Genomic DNA, 16,528 nt, shown 5'->3' on the forward strand with positions numbered 1-16,528 from the left:
CCAATTTGGATTCTTTTTATTTCTTTTCCTTGTCTGATTGCTGTGTCTAGGACTTCCATTACTATGTTGAATAAGAATAATGAAAGTGGACATTCCTGTCTCATTCCTGATCTTAAGAAAACACTTTTAGTTTTTCCCTGTTAAGTATGATGTTAGTTATGGGATTTTTATATATAGTCATTATTATGTGCTAGATTTTGTCAATGCTTCTTCTGCATCTATTGATGTCATAGATTATTTTATACTTTATTTTATTTATGTGATGTATCATGTTAAGTTGATTTGCAGATATTGTATTAACATTGCATCTAGGAATAAATTCCATTTGATCATAATGTATGATCATTTAATGTATTGTTGGATTCAGTTTGCTAATATTTCTGTTGAGGATTTTGCATCTAAGTTCAAAAAGGACATTGGCCTATATCTTGCTCTGTGGTGTTGTTACCTGGTTTGGAACTAAGGATAAAGATGGCCTCATGAAATGTGCTTGGAATCTTCTTTCTCCTCTTGATTTTTTGGGATAGTTTGAGAAGGGTGGGTGTAATTCTTCTTGACTAAAAGTTGTATACATTTTGAAAAACAGAGAAGAAATCGTCATTAGCAGATCTATTTATTTTATTATTTTAAACCTTACCCAAGGATATGTTTACTGATTTTAGAGAGAGAGGAAGGGAAAAGGAGAGAGAGACATTGATGTGAGAGAGGAACACCTATGTGAGAAGCATTGATTGGCTGCCTCCCATACATGCCCTGACTGAGGATCAAACCCACAAACTAGGTGTATACTCTGCCTGGGAATTAAACCTGCAATCTTTTTGTGTATGGGATCATGCTCCAAACAAGGCTAACAGAATCTATTTTAAAAATTACTGCAGGATTTTGGTTTATTGGACTATTCAATATGAATTGGTAATATCACTTTGATATCCAGCAAAGGTAGTATATTTTTAAGTTGTATTAAGAGCAGTATGTTATTCAGAAGAGGGTAAGTGATGCCCCAACTCTGTTTTGTCATGGTCAAGTTATTTTGGACATCCTAATTCTACAAATGAACACACACACACACACACACACACACACACACATGCACATTGTTCACAATGGTGATTTATTGCAAAAGTAGTAGAAGGAATAGTCATAAAATAGAGAAATTTAGCTAGAAGAAATAAACACTTGGGAAGCAGACATGGAAATGTGAGACAGAAACAAGCAGAAGGTTGAAGTTAGATCCAGGTTTACTTATCCTCACGTAGGCTTAGTTTTCCTCTGTCTCTGTCTCTGTCTCTGTCCTTTTTCTCATCTTTTGCAGGATAATGTTGCTACTAATTACTTGCCATTTGAATATTATGATTAATGATTTTCAAGTACCCAGCACATTTGTCTCATTCTCTCTCATTTGCAGGATAGTGTTGTGACTAATTACTTGCAATTTGAGTGTTATGATTAATGATTGTTAGTACCCAGCACATTTCTGGCATCTAGTGCAGGAGGAGTACACCCTCCACTACTTGAGATCATTTTCCCGTATGTATACAAGGGTTCACATGGTCCTTGTGAGGTATCTGCAGGAAGATGTAAGACTAATATTGGACAAGAAAAGACTGCTACTACAAAATAAAAAAGATGTTACAAAGTTAAGCTGCAATAAAAGAGTAATGGTAATGTCTAAGTGAAGTAGCTCTTTGAGTTTAATGATAGTAATAAGTGAGAGCCAAGCTATTTTTCACTTTTACATGAAAGTGAAGAAAACCCTCTCTCAGCATATTCCAGGAGGGAATCCCCAAGAGAAGCCTTCTCGCTTTGCTCCACCAAAGATTTCCCAGAAATCTAGAGGCATAATTCAAAGTGCTCAATAGAAAAATGCAAAGGTTCTTTAAAATCTGTATTCACCCTTATAAAGTTTTATAAAAATTTCATTCTATTTTTATAATAGTTAACTGTTTATATATAGTTAACTGTTATATATAGTTCAATAGTTCAAACTTGAATATATATATATTCAAGTAGGACTGCTTTGATGTGCAAATTTGTCATAAGGTTGTGAGTACCTTCAGCATATAGTCAAGTATTCTAAGTTACAGGTTTCCTACTTGAAGATGCATAGACTTAGCAGTATATAGAATGCACAATCTAGTAATAGAAATAAAATTCTCTCAGTTTAACACAGGATAGGTTAACAATTCAGATTTCCATTTGAGTAGGGTTTGTGTTGCATGGATAATTGAGAAAGTCATTATTATTGCTAATATCAAATATTTGGCAATTATGTTACATAATATGAACCTAAGAAGTTATAGAAGAATCATAAAAACATTGATATACTTGAAAATGGGAGCCAAAATCTCTAGCTCCTGTGGTGGTAAGAAGTAAGGAGCTACGAAGTTGAGTGGCTTTGTCATATTAGACTTGGAAACTGTATTTGTGGCCTTTTGTGTGCTGTTTGCTTATTTGCCTATTTATTTTTTAAATTGGTACTTTGAGGGAGCCAGATTTTGAGTAAATGCTGTTCTGTGAAGTAATATTTTAGGAAGTTTTAAATTAGAGTAAGTTTGCTTGCTTTTTCTTTAATCTTAATTTTTATTTGTCTCTTTTAATACTGTCTTCCCTACTTTAGCACCAAGATTTCTGCAAAGCCTGCTTTAAGGCTGCGAATCTGAAGGGGAAACTATCTTCCTTTGTATTAGCTCTGCAACAGTTTTGAGTGATTTGATTACCTGGCCATATAGCTCCCCTTAGTTTCAGGTTATTATAATAGAAGGGGCATGAGCCAACTGATTATTTTAACCATGTTACTGGATGGATTGCATCACTATAGAGGGACCTGGTATTTATTTGTCCTCCATGATTGAGCATAGTTTATGGAGAAGAAGACTAGACCAGACTAAGATTAAGTTTTTGTTTTTAGGTGAATTTATTTATTACCCATCCTGGTTAATTAAAAGGTTAAAAATGCCCAATCCTAATGTAGTTTATAATTTTGCCTAGGAGTACAGTTCTCTAACCCTTAATAAATGATACTATAAATACCTCTTTAATGCTGAGGAATATGCCAGATACCAAGGAGACCAGGTTGCAAGAACAAGGCACTAATCCTTGAAGATCATGGGATTTATACTGAAAACAATGTGACTAATGCCACCATAGCAGTGTGAATCAAGTATAAAGACATTTAGGTTATAAGTAATTCTAAAATCAGGGACAGTTGCTCAGCAGAAGTGATGTTATTGCTACATCTTTAAGGATAACCAGTAGTTTACCAGGCAAAGGAGAATGTGTGCTAGGAAGAGGAAAGAGACTTAAAGTGTGTGATGTGTTTAGGAGACTATAATTAAATCACATGTGACAGCATATGTGGCTGGAAATTCCATGGGAAGTCATTTCAGAAGTGCCTTGCATGTCATGCTAAGTAGCTTGGGCTTGACTACTTTAAATTAGTGGAGTAATGGAATCTTATTTGTACTGTGATATACTGGCTGCAAGTCTATGCTTCCAGGGTCATATACCTCTTCCTTTACTGCAGAGAGATAAGGGGAAGTAAGGGAGATAGGGCAAGGCTGGACTCATGTTTAATGTGCAGGTAAGTTTTTAGATTGATTGACTGAGTTGTTGCCTTTGTCCTAAGAAGAAGGTCAGATGTGGATGGAAAAACTTGACTAATTTCAATTTGATGAGTTTGAGTTAAGATTCTAGAACTATGGAGACATTGAGATTAAAGATGTAAATGTGGGTTTAACTATAGAAAAGAATTGAAGGCCTTTCCTAGGAATTGCTATACTTTAATAGAGTTATGTGTTAAGATATTTTAGGAACAGGCTTGCCATAAGAGTAATGTGGTTTAATTCTTATGTTTTTCCCATTTTTTTGTCTCTTAACAGACAATACCTAAATAGCAAAATTCTTTAAAGTTATGAAGGCTTTGAAAGTCATATTTTAAATATGGTTTAAAAAGGAATGGCCTCCTTCAATGTTTACGTGTGCTTTTTAACACATTTTTTTTTTGCCATGGATTTTGGATGTGATGCATTAATTTTCTGTCAGCTTCTCTAAAGATCCAAGGATAGAGTTTAAATTAAAAATACATTCAAGGGTACCCTTCAGGGTGGGAATTAGCTCTGCTCTGATTTTTACTGAGCGACAGTTGGAGAGCATTCTGAGAAATGTGTATAAATTATGTAACTAGTCAGTTAGAGCCCCTGGCCTCCTGTTAACCTGGCCCTCTTGAGAGGCAGTGCACTGGGAGCAGCTGGGTCAGACTCAGTGCCGTTGCTTAGCATTCCCAGAGGAGCAGTCATAAGGGGCTGTTGCTGAGCAACCTGGGGCTCTAGGTGGGGCATCACCGCCCCCCTCCCCCCATGCAGTTTCAGAGTAGTCACGGTCCTCCACCATGGAAGAAGGAGCACAGTCTGGCAGGGGGATAAGCCTCCCTCAGAGACACAAGGGTTGCTAGCAGTAAGTATTTGACCTTAGAATCAAAGACAGTAACTTATGTTCTACGAACCTGCAAGCAATGTATGAAATTATTGATGTAAATTCAATTAAACATGAACTTGGCACAAGGCAGGTAGTTGTGGCAGCTACGGTTCTCATTTCAAGTACTTCCATTCTGGTTTCTTTCTCCTTCAGCCTTAGTTGCAAGGTAAATTTTCTGGGTCAATGGAAAGTAATTTTTCTTTATGTCATATTAAATATGTAACTTTTCCTGTTACCATTATTTAGCCAAAGCAAATATTTGCCTTTGAGAAAAGCCAGCAAGTTAACTCTGGTCTTGTCAAATGGGCCTTAAATGGCAAAGTAGCCCTGAATATCAAAGGAAGAACTTGCTACTAATATTTGAGATACTGCTTTGAAGTTTTTTCTGTATAAAAAAGTCAAGAGTGCCCTGGATAGGTGGCTAAGTTGGTTGGAGCATTGTGCGATACACCATAAATGTTGCAGGTTTGATTTCTGTTAGGGAATATACCTAGGTTGTGGGTTTGATTCTTGGCTGGGGGCAACCGATCGATGCCTCATCTCTTTCCCTCTCTGTCTCTCAAAAAATCAATAAAAACATATCTTTGGGTGAGGACAAAAAAAAGAAAGAATAAAAAATCAGGAGATAACTCACTAGGACTACATCTTATTTTATTTTTAATGTTTAACATAGTCCATAAATGACTCTTCAGGTGAGTTGAAAAATGTCAAAACTAAGCTTTTGTAAGAAGGCTTGAGTTCTGCTTTTAGGACTTAAGTTACCGGTGTTGAGCAATGGCTCTTCCTGAAGATCTTAGGCACATATTTGAACAACCAAAATTGAGCTCTTCCAGTATCTTAGAATAACACAGTTGCATCTGAGACTAGAGTGTAAAGTAGAGAAACATGCAACTGTTGGATCTGAGAAATAATTAACATTGGCCAACTGGAGAGAAGTGATATAAACCTCTTAGCTTCTTTGTTCCTACTACCTTTTCATCCAGTACTACTGGCCTCAGGCCGCAGCTGTTTGCCTACTGGTCCAAAGGGTTCAGGGAGCACAGCTTTGCTCTGGGTGCAGGAGGGAAGCTACTTTGTTGGCATTAGGGTCTGTACTCTTTTATAGGGACCTATATTCTTTAATTTAAAAAAACCCTTAAAACTCTTCTCAAGAATTACATCTTTTGGTTTTATACACACATACATGCATGCCCACTGATGTGCCGAAGCCATTGGATTAAAGGATACTCTTGAGATAAATCAATAGTAATAGAAAATGTAATTTAAGATGCCTTATTCAAGTTAAATGTTTAAAAATGATTTATTTTACTATTATCATATATATCATTGGCAGGAACATTCTATTTATTCTTGTTATTTAAGAGTTAATAAATCTAAATATAAAGCATAGTATGTGCCAGGCATGTCCTACATGGCTTATGCCGTTTAAGTCACCCAGCAACTCTGTGTAATAGGTTCTCTTATGGATGTTTTACCTGTGGGGAAGTCAAGTCCTACCCCCAAAAGTTAAGGAACCAGACCAAGTATACACAGTAAAAGATTTATAATCAGAAAACGGAGAGAAATTTCAAACACTTTTTTGAGAAGGAGGTTTACATATTCTAATGATGTATATCTATATATCCTTCTATATATCGTATTATTTATATACAGGAGTGGGCATAGTAGGTTTATAGTTGTGAGTATATGAAATACAGCCTTTATTTATTATCGTATTATTTATTATTACTATTAATCTACTTTGCCCATCTCTGTGTGTGTATGTATATTTGTGTCTGTGTATATATGTATATATAGCATATACATGGCAACGATACATATAAGTGGCATTCATTTGTGGAGGTGAATATGAATGTATACTCACACATGTATATACTATATATACTCTATGGATGCTGCATATTATACAGGGTCAGGCAAAAGTAGGTGTATAGTTGTAAAGAAAATAATACAATAATTAATAAATAATAATATGAGAATAAACTCTGCATTTCATGTACCCACAACTGTTACCCTACTTTTGCCCGACTCTGTATATATACCTTTTACTGTACATACTGTATACATCTATATATCTATATATTCATATTCACCTATACAAATTGCGTATCTTTTACAACTGAGGATATATTTATGTTTCAATCTTAATATTTCACGAAAACCCTTATGTCGGTGGGATTCGTATTTGAGGCCACACCAATCCCTTAGGGCTGAGTTCTTGCCCTTGGAGGGAAAGACTTGCCCACCTCTTACAGGTCAGATGGCAGATCAGAGAACACGGAGTAAGCCTGCAGAAAAGAGCTTTCTCCTCCCACTCTCGGATTGCCATGAGAACAAAGCTGCTAGGGAACAGGAAAGAGTGGAAAACATTAAATTTGGTTTAGGCTCATTGCCTGGCTTTCTCAAAATAGTGCAACTTTCCTATTAACCCACTGAGATTTCCTTTAGATGTGACAATGGGTTTATTTTCCTTTGTTATCAGAGCATCTTTACTTTCATGTCAACTTTTAAATTATGTCACTAGAGAATAATGTCTTAATTGAAATCTATCTTTTATTATGAAGTAATTTCACACAAATAATTTTATCAAAAACATTTATACTTCTACATAAACAACTATAATCTCCATACAAAGAAAAATAGCAAGTAAAATTATCAACCTTAATTTTGTATTTAGGGAAAATCAAAAATTAACCCATAAAGCAATTTACTGAATCTATTTCAGGTGGAGTGTATGGTGATTTATAAATGTAATCTAATGCAACCCTCATAATAATGCTTGGGAGGAGTGTAAGGAAGGCATGGCTATTCCCAGGGATAAAAGTGCACCTTGCCAAGTGCACACATTTAGCTACTGGGTGGTGAAGTTAGGACTGGAGCCAAATTTTGTGTGATGCTGAAGCCTATGTCCTTGATCAGCCTAGATAAGAAAATTTGGCAGGAGCTAAAATACTCTGTTCAGATGAGCAAACTTTCTTGTTTTCATCAGGTATTAATAATTAGTGATTGAAACTATGAATTTTTAAGGAACACATTGTTCTATAGTCTATAAAATGTAGAGATGAAACACTTTACTGATTTATTTAATGAAAAATGTAATGCCAAAAACAATAAACTAATAAAAGTAGCACAAAAAAGAAAATTACAAAATTTAATTGAAATACTAGATACAGGAATATAGAAATCAACAAAATAGAATAATGTAAAAATGGTGTGTATTCTAGGAATGTACAAATATTCCATATTTTGAAATTTATTAAAAGAAATTTATAGTCATAGACTAAAGAATAAAACCCCTATTTTTTTTACTTCCTAATAGATTCCAAATGATGTTTGATAAAATGCAACCATATTTCTTTTAAGAAAACCACATACAACTTAGTAATTTAGGAATAGAGAAGTGTTATAAATTGTGAAAAATTAATTTCAAGAAAACAGAAAAATGTTAGAGGCTCACTATATGACCAACTTCAGCACTTATAGTTAACATCATCCTATACATTCCAACCAATGCAATTAATTCTTAAAAGACTAACATTTAAAAAATTATTATGTATGTTAGAAACAGTTCTAAATACTTTACAAATATTAACTCATTTTATATTCACAACAATTCTAGGAGCTATAGGCTGCTGTCATCCTCGTTTTACAAACTAAAAGGCTGAGTCTCAGAGAAGCTAAGTAACTTACTAAGTTCACACAACCAATTAGTGGTGGAGCTGAATTAAAACTTAAAGTGACTTAACTCATGAGTCTTTAATCTTTGACAGCATGGTATGCTACCCCCCAAAAGTTACGATTATTGGAAAAAAGGTGACATCTTTTTTCTTTAAAAATGTATTTTTTTACTAAAAATCCCAAGAAAATCAACTAAAGAATGATTAGAATAAGACTTTAGTTAAGTAGCCATACAAAAGATAAATGTGTGTAAATCACTTGACTTTCCTAGAACAGCTACAAATTGAAGACATGATGAAAAATTCCATTTATTATAGCAATGAAATATTATATATCTATGAATAAAATACATAAGGAATATACAAGAATTAAATAAATAAAACATTTTATTGAGAAACACAAAAGATTAGTAGTAATGGAGATTTATATTGTATTCCTGGATGAGAATAATAAATATTGTAGTGATATTTATTAGTTCTCAAATAAATTTATAAAGCTAATGGAATTCAATTTAACCCCACTTTACCCTCTTTTCTAACTTGACCACCATCCTTGGATCAGTTTTTCTTGTCTAACTCTCTTTATCCAAAAACTCTAAAGATGTTTTTCTGTCTCTGACAGAAAGGCTGGGACTGTTAATAAGTGGGTTTTTCTCAGGAGGATTAGAGGTCCTCATCCTGGGGGTTGAGTAGCAGCTGTCATCAGTGCTCTTGCTGCAAGGACTCATGAAGTTATATTCTTGGCAGATCCTCCTTGCTGACTCATGAGACATGCCTGGAAATGTCTAAATCTAAATAATAATAATAATAAGGCTTAGGCCCTAGCTCAAGTACCCCTGCTGAACCAAAACTGGTTTAAGCATGAATATTTATTTATGCATAGATGTATATTTGGTATATAATTATTGACCATCCTCAGAAAAAAGGCCTGGAAGTAGACAAAAGAACAGTATAGAATGTTTTCTTCTCATAAGTAATAAAACCAAAAGAGAGGCTTAGGCACTTTGTGTTAAATTTGAGTAACAAAATCAAGTAAGTGCCACCCCAGAGAGGAAGAAATAAATCTTGTTAACTTTTGTGCTAGCCAGTCTGTCACTTTCGAAAAACTGTTAAAAAATCATTGAAAGTGATGAGTTGGAGGATAAAATGGGTGACAAAGCAAATAAAAAAATGACAAACGAAAGAGCAGAACAGACACCCTTGTAAAGGAAGAAGAAAAGAATGTATTCAAAGAATGGAGATGGTCATCGGAGAGTTTAGCACTAACTGGTACTAATCAAAATACCATTGTCATTTAATGTTCATGGTATTTGCAAAACTCTTTCTCATCCCTTCATTCAGTAAGTATTTACTGAGTGCTTACCTCATTTACCCTGTGCCAGGCACTGTTTTGGTCACTGAGGATACAGATGTGTAGATGCTGCAGTAACCCAGGTTTTGTGAACTGCCAGAATGAAAGTGCTGATCTGGGGAAAACTGACTGCAGGTCTGTGAGGGACTCAAAAGACCATCATAGAAGGAGTGACTGACGTTCAGTACTTTGGGGAGGTCTTAGGGATGACATGCTAACACTCTTCAATTATATGAGGAATGCCATCCGTTCTGGAGGATTGAGAAGGCAAACATTGGTTGATTGATGGATGAATGAGAGGACGACATTCTTATTTAATCAAAGGAATGGCTGCCATCAATGGAGGGTTGCAGCTGGAGGGTTGGTAATGGACTCATCTCTGAGAACAAAAGTTCCAGGGTCTGTTGTTGAGCTCATTGATGGGAAGGGCTTCCCTAAAGACAGTAAAATGAAGGACTCTAAGGCTGTTTTGGAATCAAGCCCACCATCTTTGCATTTAACCCCCAGACCTTGGCCAAATTTCTCACCTTTGAGCCTTACATCAAAGAAATGGAGATAGTAATAGTCCAAGTCTCACAGTCAATTCTCATTTGTGGTGAGAATTGAATAAAATAATGAGTGTAAGTGAACTAATTTATAATGTAGCCTATAAGTCACTTGATACATGGTACTGTTCCAGGGACCCAGAGTCTCATCTTGGGAAACACTTGGACTGCCTTAAACAATCCAAAAAGTTAAAATGGTACCCATAAATGAGGTAAGTCTCTCCCTGTCCTGGGGTTTGTAAAAACAATCTTTCTAAACTGTACAGTGAAAAATAGTCAGCACATGACGTTGTAAAATACATCAGGTCAGTGTTCCATTTTGTTAGCATTTGCTTATTATCTGTTCTTAGTTATTGGAAAGATTCCTTTTATAGCTCAGTCTGTAGCTCTTTGAATTATGCTAGGGGACCTATATTGTCACACTCCATTTGTTATATCAAAAAGGATCTTGGACAATGTGTTATGACCTATGGCTGTAACTGTGTATCTGTGTTGCAATCAATTCTGGTGCTTTAGTTATGTTGTTGATATTGGCATTGACTAATTTGACTTAGCCATTTAGAAAGCCAGAAGGACCTCAGGTGGCTGTGCTATAGCCAGGTTATGCCATCATGAGCCAATAAAACAATTAGTGATTGCCTGTAACATCAACTCAACAGATTGTGGTTGACTGTGAACTGTGAAATGGCTGCAATAAATGAGTCATTTTCATTACTCTGCTCAATTTTCCAGGTTTTCTCAATTAGATCCACCTTCTCTTTGATTCACTAGTCCATGTTATATTTTTTATTATATTTATATATTCAGAAATTTAAACAAGACAGAAAAGGACAAAAAAAAAATCAACTCTTACCTTTCAGAACTGACACTTACTTTATTTTATAATATTTGCTTAAAGTCTTTTTAAAGAAATAAAATGCTATAATTACTTCAGTCTCCTTTTAGAAGCATCTATCAGTTGGATCCATTGTTCTAATCCATTTCATAGTTTTGCCCAAGTATTTATGTAACCATTCCAATATTTAGTCCTAGCTGTATTTTTAAAATTTGCAAGAATAAGATATCACACTGCCTTTTACAACATTTTGTTTTTGAGATTTGTGTTGTTATATATAGCTCTAGCTCTGTTCTCCCTGGTGAAATTTGTGTTTTCCTTGATAAGACATTTGCTATTCACATCTGGTGGCCTTCCTTACTCCTAAATTAGGCTCCTGGATGACAGGATGTTATTGCTAGGAGAGTTAGGAGAAAACAACCTTCTAATTTATGTCTTTATATATTGTCACCACTGAGACCTTTTGAAATGACAAAGGCCAAGCCAGATGGGACATTGGGAAAATGTAAGTAAACTAGGACTTTCCCAGGCAACTCCAGTGGCGGATGAGCCGGGTTGTGGGAAGAAACCAGGTTGTGGGAGTGAAATGACTTTCTGGATTACACACTTGGTTTAGTGACGTCCTTGAAATGTCCAGCCCAAATCTCAAAAGCAAACAATTGCATGGGCTGAAATACAGAAATATGTACCTTTCCAGTCCATTGTTCTTTTCATCATGCTGCTTTTTAAGTTTTCAGAAGATGTAGAAAAGCACGTTAATGGAATCTTAGGGCCACCTCATCCAGGAAATGCCTGATACCCTGCCTTCAGAATGGCTAGTTACAGTATGGCTTTAATCCATCATTTTTTTCTTATGCTTGCTTTTCTCCCATCCCAGATAAATGTAATTACTGCCTTCCCCCCTTCCCCACTACTGGATCAAGTCCCATTTGCCACAATAGGTAGCAGAATATGGCCAGGCAGGTCAGGTTTCACTGGTAATCAAAAGTCATCTTTTTCCAGTTACTTGTCAACTTGGCTTTGCCCTAATTGTTTTGTTAACAGCTGGCTAATTAATGAAGGTGGCACATCTGTTTCTGCAAGGTTTGGCTGTGCCAAGATGGTATGGGAGACAGAGAACTGACTCACCAACTAACCAAGGCTTTTTGGTTCTAACTCAGGTCTTGAGTTTCCTTTACCAGGCCCAGCCTCCGGCACTTTGCACAGTAGGGTGGTGTTCTGATTATGTCATTTATAGTACATGGAGTTAGGACAAATAATTCATCATTTCATTTTTATTTTAAGCTTCTAAACTAATATATAACTCCTAGGACTAAAAGATTTGCAAATAATTCTTAAATTTTATTCATTTCAAATTTGTTTTTGTTTTCCAAAGATGTTTTATACATTTATAATATAAATAAAACCAGTAATCTTGACTACCTGCTGGAATATAATTTAATTTCTATGTACTCTATGTAAGATAAATTATACATTGAAAGTTCAGCTTGTGTTAAGTATCAAGTACCTAATTATGTACTTAATTAATCATGATAATTTGATTATTTTACATACAAATTCATTCTGTAAAATCCTAATTTACAGATGGTTGAGAACACCTACTATTTTGATTAATTTAATGTCAACCTCTTATTCTATGTTATACATAGCATAAAAGTTGTAACATAGTAATAAAAATGTATTGGTAGGTTAATATAAGTGCTTGTCGTTATTTTTAAACACAACCCTAAAAGATCAAGAACATAACATTTGAAAGATGAAATCATTGTCCCAAAGCTGCACCTGAGCTGATTTTTGTCACTTGTCTCAGATAATGTTTCCTTACATTTCTGGAAGACATCATAAATGTTTTAGCTGTTGATCATAATGAAAGTGTTTAGTGTATAACCGTTTCATATGTGTGGGCATGGCTGCTGCAGAGGAAGGGAGGGAGAAAGAGAAACATTGATGTGCAAGAGAAACATCTATTAGTTGCCTCTCTCACACACCCAACTGGGGACCTGGTTGGCAACCTAAGCAACTGCCCTGACTGGGAATCCAACTGACAGTTTTTTGGTTTGCGGGACAATATCCAATCCACTGAGTCACAACAGTCAGGATTGAACACACCTTTAATTTATGAAACTTACTCTGGTAAAGACATTGTTTCTACAGAGTATCAGTGACTATATGTTCAACCACTGATGATTTTTTTGTCATTTGTTTTAACTTAAGGCACAATGTGAAACTAAAAAAATGCTTTAAAGTCTAGGCAAAATACAGTATCTCATAGTTGTGTAGACTGTGATAGCCCCGATGTCTAGGCCTGGGACTTGTTTCACATTGTGTGGACATTTTGTTTACCTCCTAAAGGGTTAATATCATTTATTTCATTTTTCAATTTCTGTCTTTATAAATATGCTATTGGATGGCAGGCTCTTTGGAAAACAATTTGATAGTTGCTTTTCACCTCTGTAGTGTCAGTGAAAGCATTTCACTGTTTATCAGATTTCTTTTGTACAGACTGGTGCATGATTTCTACCTTTTTGAGGTATGATACACCCATAACTCCTTGTTAAACAATTCAGTCTCTGCTCATTGAGCTTGATATCTGTTAAATTGAAATATTTTGTTGGGCATAGAGCAGTGTAACTTCAGAATAAGTGCTTGGTGGTGGAGGGGTGGATTAATTTGTTTGTTAAAGACAGGACATGCCCAGCAGTGTGAAAGAGGCCACTGAAATTGGAACTAACTTCAGCTGATGGGAGAAAGCCCAGCCAAGCTAGTGGGCTTATTATTTAGAGAAAATGATGATGGCAACAGGAGGAAGCAGTGCTGACAGACATGGGATAGGGATCCAGGAAAACCAGCAAGGTGTAACAGATGGTATCCCAGCATGTGGGCGGGCTGTGGTGACACAGAGTCTGAAAGCAGGTGATAGATCTCCAGGCAGATAAACATAGAGGCCTGATCACAGATAGTGGGAGCCCAAGGGTTGGGTTGGGGTTGGGGCCTGATATTCAGAGGTCCATTTTGAAGGGCAACAGGAGGACATGGTAATCCCAGTGAATGAGCATTGACTTCATCTGGTTGACATGAGCTCCTTGATCAGAAGCAGTGCTATGTGGAATGCCATGACAATGAGTAAGGCATTCTGTAAATTTATGGATAGTGGTTTTGGCAGCAGTAAAGAAAATCTATATCCAGAGTTTCTATGCAATAAGAATAAGCTTCTCCCTTTCCATAAGGGAAGCAGGGCCAGTATAATCAATCTACCACCAGATAGCTGGCTGATCATCCTGGGAATGGTGCCATTCTGGGAACCTCAGTGTTGTATCTGTTGCTGGCAGATTGTGCACTCAGTGGTGGCTGTAAGCCAGGTCAGCCTTGGTGAGAAGCAATTCCATGTTACTGAGCCCACGTATAATCTTCACCTCTGCCATGATGGCCTGTTGTTCATATGCCCATTGGGCAATCACAGCAGTGCCTGTGAAAAGGCACAGTATACACAAAATAGGTCATCCTTGCCATGTGACTAATAACAATCCTCCTCTGCTGAGGTGACCATTTGGTAAGCATCCATATAGGACACAAATATCTTATGTTTTTTGCCCAAGAGTGGTATATCCATATACCTCTTCCCCAAATTTTGTTTTCACCAGTTTTCCAATTATTTTATTTCCAGATTACTGACCTCCCAGTCAAATCATTGGCCACATCCTGTAAGTCAGTACAGTTTTGTACCTCTGGCCATTTCCCCTTCCAATCAAATCAACCACCCAACATCACCGATCAAAGTTCTGCCCCCTGGGAGGATTTCCCCTCCACCATTGCCCTTTGAGATGCATTAGAAAGGGGCTGGAATGCAGCAGCTGTCCACTTGCAATGTGGTGCCTGAGCATTGTGCAGAATCATCTGTAAAACCAGGCTCAAGTTTTCTCTTCCTCAGTCAGCTAATTTTAGGGAACTCCCCATAAGGCAATAGGTATGGGCTGGTAGAGAAAGGTAATGTAGTAGGAGAAGGAGCCATGGGCATTTGGGTCACTTCTGACCATTTTCCTTTCCTCAGTGCACAGTTGCTCTAGTATATGGGCATAGGTGCTTTTGGAGAAGGTTGGGGAAAAGATCAACAGTATGACTTTTTGACAGTAGAGCAGGTTCCCTTCATTAAGGGTTCTGGGTTTGAAATTAGGTCAAGACTGAAACAATTGAGAGGTTGTGATTCTGTTTTGATCATTGAAAATGGGCATCTCTTCACTGGTCCTACAATTCAATAATTCAGGTAAGATGTTTTTGATTGCTCATCTATTTATGTTTTCTAGGGATACCATGATATCAACTAGCCAACACCATTGTTCTCTCTCTGCAAGTCTGACTTCTGATTACTGCATTGACTCTGCTGTCCATTATAGAACCACAGCTACCTTACCTTTAGTGATTAAGGGCTGCTACTTGGCCCCTGACACCCTGGCTTCCAATTATCCCTATTGCATTTGGAAGTCCAAGTTCAGTGGCAGCCATTTTCACTGTAATTTCAGCAAGTTTGGGAATTCAGTTTGTGCTGTTATTTAGCAATTTAGAGGAAAAGATTTGAGGTTTGAAATCTCAATCCTGCAGCTATGGGAGGTAAGAGTTTCTTTCTGGGCCGGCATAGAAGCTTTTGGCCATTTATGTAGAGCTTGAACTGAGAATTTCAAACTCTGAGCTCATTGATTCCTTTCCTTCTTTTATAGCACATTTAGGAGCAAATGGCCAACAAAGAGATTCTATGATTATGTTGTATGTGATTATGAAGGCTGGTTAGGCAAGTCTGAAATCCATAGGGAAAGTTGGCAGGTTGGAAACTCTTTGGCAGGAACTGAAGCCACTGACCACAGGTGGAATTTCTTTATCCTCTGGGAAACCATTGCTCCATTCCAATAGTTTAATCTTGTTCTTGATGACTCATAATTGAGCATAGGGGCTCCCTGGCAATCAGCAGCTCCTTCTTCCACTGGGTGTCTTTCCCTGTCTCCATTTGTGATCAGCTTGATATCATTTCTGTATTATTTTAGGCCAAATAATCTTAGCTCTTGAAGCCAAATTCCCTCTGTTGCCTCTCCTAGTCTTTCCAAGCTCTAATCCTGAAGATTTGAGGATATGAACCAAAATTAAAATGGTGCTTTCCTTCAGGAATGTAACAATCTAGTAGAGAAGACAGACATAAATAAACATAGAAATATATAGCTACTAAGTTGTGATGAGTATTATGCAAAAAGTGTGGGTTGCTAAACAGAATAGGCTTACTATTTAAAGTACTAAAAATATAACTTAATTTTTTAAAAATTAGATAGCCTATAACAGAATGTTAATAGGAAAATAGTCATTTTTGGTTATATTCTTCTATCTATAAAACACTGAAAAACATTTATGTTCTGTCCAACTCTAAAGCTTTGAATCTTAGAAAGTTTAGGTACTTGAAATTGCAAAGTTGAGCTCAGTGACAACAGTATTATATTTTTGTATTTTTTCTACCCTTGATAGTAATTTATCTTTCATGGTATTGAGAGTTTTATTTGCCCAGGCTGGTAATATTCTTAGGAATTTTTTTTTCTAACTAGGAATCTTCAGGCTTGGCACCTGCAAATGTTTATACCTAAAAACAACAATTGGTTATTGAGCCATTGTC

The 16,528-nt window shown here is 36.3% G+C and overlaps 1 protein-coding gene across 2 annotated transcripts in view; it reads left to right on the forward strand.

The window, feature by feature from the left end:
* The window catches only part of PKIB (cAMP-dependent protein kinase inhibitor beta), a 78,775-nt gene that overhangs the window by 9,751 nt on the left and 52,496 nt on the right, over window positions 1–16,528 (forward strand). Inside the window, exon 1 of one of the 2 annotated variants that reach the window (XM_036024640.1) lies at window positions 10,095–10,258. The exons of the other annotated variant lie outside the window; for it this stretch is intronic. The gene's annotated coding sequence lies outside the window, so the exon portion shown is untranslated. Of the gene's footprint in view, window positions 1–10,094; window positions 10,259–16,528 lie in introns of those variants that run through there. 2 annotated transcript variants of the gene reach the window in all.

This window comes from Phyllostomus discolor, chromosome 4 (genome assembly GCF_004126475.2).
Source record: "Phyllostomus discolor isolate MPI-MPIP mPhyDis1 chromosome 4, mPhyDis1.pri.v3, whole genome shotgun sequence".
NCBI classification, from domain to species: domain Eukaryota; kingdom Metazoa; phylum Chordata; class Mammalia; order Chiroptera; family Phyllostomidae; genus Phyllostomus; species Phyllostomus discolor.